Here is a 4715-nt window from a genome sequence, read left to right on the forward strand (position 1 = left end):
AAGAAGTATTACGATGAGGGAAGACGTGTGGTTTTTTTTTTTATGTGGGAGATTATTTTTATTTAAAATTACAACCATATATGCAAAAGACATTGAGGAAAAAGCTTAGTTTGAAACTTTCAGAAAGGTACAATGGACCTTTCAAAGTATTGGAGAGATTGGGGAATGTTGCATATAGATTGGAGCTTCCTCCATCATCAAGATTACACCCGGTCTCTCATGTATCCGTGTTGAAGAAAAGGATTAGAGATCCAAGCCTTACAGTCAAGGAGCTTCCAAGCTTTGATGAGAAGGGTAGCATGCTTTTGCAACCTAGAGTGGTGCTTGAATATAGGGTGGTGACACGGGGGAGAAATAGGAGAAAGGTATGGCAAGTACTAATTCAATGGCAAGGAGTGTCGAGAGAGGAAGCCTCTTGGGAGGATTATGATGACATAGTGTTGAGATATCCACATTTGATCCTTGAGGGCAAGGATGTGCTTGAAGGGAGGGAGAATGTCAGAACCCCTAGGAAAGAGGCCCGGGCCACGCCTCGACACTGCCCTTGACATGCCAAGACAGCTTCACAGCTAGCCTACATGCTTGCCATGGCCCATGCCTTGATAAGCATGAGGTGCCCAGTGAGGCTACTGCCCGCGCGCAACCCAGCATGCGCATGCCTAGCCAGGTTAGTGACTACGCGCTGCTCGGCATGTGCATGCCCCAGTGCATGCCTATTTGCGCGCCCCAGCAGCAGCAGCCTAACGAGGTTAGTGGCATGCCATCGAGCGCACAACTCCAGCCTGTGCCTTACAGATGAGGCTAGTGGCATGCCATCCAACGCACGACACCAGCCCATGCCTTGCAGCATTAACGCCCTGACCACCTGCCTGGGCCATGCAGCATTAGTGCATGGTACCATGTTGTGTCCACCAGCAGGCCCATGCATGGCACCATACCATGCCCATCAGTAGGCCATGCATAACACCATGTCGTGCCCACCGGCAGGCCCATGCATGGCACCATGACATGCCCATCAGCATGCCATGCACGACACCATGCCGTGCCCCAACAACCATAAGCCAGACCAGACCAGTCGTGGGCCATGAACCACACTAGCCCATCCATGGGCCATTGCATGCCACGGGCCACCATAGCCATTGCAAGACTATTTTATTGCTTTCAGTTATTTTTATTTAGTTATTTTCCAATGGACCTCTTAGGGTTTTCACTTTGTAATGTCTATAAATAACACTCTTAGTCATTTTATTTACATTTTTTGACAATTTTCCTAAAAGACGGCTATTGTTCTTGAGATCATATTTTCGGTGCATATGCACTTAGACTCTTTTGGGTGCAATTCGTGAATCCCTAAAGAGAAAATCACACATTACAATTCGTAAATAGGTGTGATTCATTTTATCTAATATATGAGGTTTCTTTTCAACTTTGTGCAATTCGTGAATCGAAGTTGATTTGTTTATCTTTGTGTTCTTTCAAAAGTTCTTGAGTGTTCATATACTTTCCATTATGTTCATACACTTTCTTGCATAATTCTCTCATCCCAAACACTTCCATATGCCTATCATATTGCTTTCCATAATTCCCATATTCGGCTACACCCTAAAATTCCTTTCTTCCATCCTCCAATTACCCTAGCCGAAAATCGTACTTTCCATATAAGGATCCTAATTTCCTTTCATATCCGAATATTCCCATCCTTGGCCAACCGGTCATACTTACCATATTGAGATCCTTAATTCTAGGAACTCTCCTAGATTCTCTCATTCATCCAATCAATCCATTCCATCTTGCCATAATTGAAACCCATCATCTCCTAAATTACCTCCTATAATTTAGGAACCCTTCTTCCATCTAAACCATAACCTCACTCATTATCCAAACCCTAATCACACCTTATGTGGCGCCAACTCCAAGAGCACCCTCCATAGTCGTGCCTCACTATCTCAAGCCTTTGAGATGATCACTTAGTCACCATTTTTATCATTATCATACATCATACCATTACTAAACACAAAACCTTCATTAACCTAGGGTCTCATCATTGTCACGTTTTGATCAAGGCAAAGCAAGAGGGCTAGCCATTTCGTCAACACAAGGAGAACCAAGAATATAAGACCATAGTGTTTAGGGACTAGACCGATGTTCCTAACATCTTCACCCACGTCACGGTTCAGTCGCCCACTTCTTTCAGACTTCTCTCACTCGAGTTTCTCTCACTCGGCTCCCTACTTCTCTCAGACTTCTCTCACTTGAGCAAATGGCCTCTTCTCCCAAATCTCCCGCACACAGATGCCCACCCCAGGCAGCACCTAAGCAACATATCACTCCCCCTCAACCTAGCCCCTTCACGTCTCTCACCTTTGAAACCCCATAAGATTTCTTTGTCACCTCTGACCCTAGCCCCTTCTTCACGTCTCTCACCCCTGAAACCCTCGATCTCGCTCTCAAACTCCATACGGTGTGTTGAGCTTCTATTGCAAACTCCATATGTCAAACACCAACACTCATTTTGTATAGACCTGCCTCCTCACATCACGGTAACACACGTTAGTCATTTTTCCTAAAATAAATTATATGAATTGGAGATGATTTATTTTATGTGACTATGTAGGCTGAGTATCGCTTCTTTTCCTTTTTTTTTTTTTATTTTTTTTTATAGTTTTTATGGTTGTTAAGAAAAAGGGAGAAATTTGGCGGTGGGTATTGTTGGAGCTTGGATTCGTGGTTATTTAGATGTGAAAATTAGAACAGATTTACCTTTAGTGAAGTCTGTCAATATATAGTCTGTAACACACCCTGTGGGTTGTTTGGTAGCTAAGAAAGTAAGGGAAAATTCTGGTTACTGCAGGAGAGTATATTAATTTTTTAATAAGTTAAGCCTTATTAACGATCGAAAAATGGTTGTTTAGATTTTCACCATCATCAATAACATTATCATGTCGTGAATGGAAAATATTTAATTTTAAGGTGGCCTGGATGTGATTGCTCTTCCTTCTGTTGGTTTATTTGTTGGGCGAGAAATGACGAAAATTTTGGTGACCGGAGACTTAAAGCTTAAATTATATGTTGAATAGATGTAAGAGTTGATGAAAAGTTCACATTTTAGATGTTGGTGTAATTGTTTGGTCTGAAGAGTTAAACTAATCTTTGGGTGTTTTGTTTGGATGCTTTGAAAGTGATGATATAATTTCTCAATTTTGTAACTTAAATTTAATGACTGATTTAAAGAATTTGGTATAATAAGATCTCTACATTTTTCAAGAGTGTGTGTGTGTTTTGGTATCTTGTAAATAGACTTTAAAAATCCGAGTTGTGACTTTAAAACTCTACATTTTTTGTGTGTTTTCAAAATGATTCATCACCCTCCCTTGATAAGAGACTTCATAACTATTGCAACTTATTTTTAAAATGTTAGATTCTATAGCATATACTGACAAGCAGCATGTAGCAAGAATGATTAAGAATGAGGGTTCAATTCATTCCTATTCATGCTAGAAGATGAGAAAAAGAGGGAAGGGTGAATGAAAGAAGAATCAGAAGATAAAATTCAGATATACAGAATTTTCCTTATTTTGACTACCATGAAATTCTACTTCATTAATTTGTTAAACTTATCAATTTACCTTTCTCATGCTATATATAGGATGCCATGGATTCTCTGATGAGGGGAAGGATTGTTCTTGTCATAGCACATAGGCTTTCAACAGTTAAAAGTGCAGACAATGTTGTTGTTATATCAGATGGTTAGATAGCTAAAAGCAGCACCCACGAGGAGCTACTTAGCCAGGATGGAATTCACACTACATTAGTGAGGAGATAATTACAAGCCCTAAGTACTGCACTGTAGTTTAAAATTGTAGATAAAACTACAGGCAGTAGGAATGAATCAAAATAATTGGTGAGAAAGAAAGTTGATTGAAATTCCAATGCTGGCTTCTCCTGCATGCTTATTGTGTAGATCACGTAGATGAAGTTCTTGGTCTCAAATTAAAAGTTGATTGAAATTCCAATGCTGGCTTCTCTTGCATGCTTATTGTGTAGATCACGTAGATGAAGTTCTTGGTCTCAAATTATGATCAAGTCCTCTTCCTTCCTTGATCGGACTATACTATAGCTTAATCGTGTTAGTTTGAAATGTAAATAGATTTTTCAGATCGTAACGTGTATGCTATATAATGTATGTAAAGAATTATGGCAACTTATTATGCTAAATCCAAAGACACCATCACCTATTTACACGTGATGGGTGGTTATTTAAATGGTTAAAGATTTACAAAGAAATTCCTATATTTAATCCAGTTTGAGATAATTTTCTTATGACTGTGAGTTTGCATTTGGAAAGATTTCTGCCATCCCAAATACTTGCAAATGACAATTGGTCTGGTCTAAGACGACAAATGCAAACCGGCAAGCCAAACTTACCACCAGTTAGTAACACCACTGCAGGAATACAATTTGTAGCAAAAGACTTCTTTCGTCATACATCTATATATATATATATATATATATCTAAATAGTTTTTTTGTTTCTTTTTAAACTATGCCTTTATTCATTAATTGGCCGAGACCGAGAGATGAATTAACAACTCCACTGAACCAAATAAAATCACAAGGCACTTGCCGATTGGTTTTAACTTATAAGTATTGGAATCTAGCACCTACTATTATTGCTCATAAAAAGAAAATAAACGAGCGACAACAAACGTGGAGTTC

At 39.5% G+C, this 4715-nt stretch overlaps 1 long non-coding RNA gene across 1 annotated transcript; it reads left to right on the forward strand.

Annotated features, from left to right (window-relative positions):
* Positions 1-2399: 2399 nt before the first annotated feature.
* On the forward strand, positions 2400-3886 carry LOC121248421. The gene is made up of 2 exons (XR_005937455.1): positions 2400-2540; positions 3647-3886. It is a non-coding gene; the product is annotated as an uncharacterized LOC121248421 (long non-coding RNA).
* Positions 3887-4715: the final 829 nt, after the last annotated feature.

The sequence above is a fragment of the Juglans microcarpa x Juglans regia genome, chromosome 2D (genome assembly GCF_004785595.1).
Source record: "Juglans microcarpa x Juglans regia isolate MS1-56 chromosome 2D, Jm3101_v1.0, whole genome shotgun sequence".
Classification (NCBI taxonomy): Eukaryota; Viridiplantae; Streptophyta; class Magnoliopsida; order Fagales; family Juglandaceae; genus Juglans; species Juglans microcarpa x Juglans regia.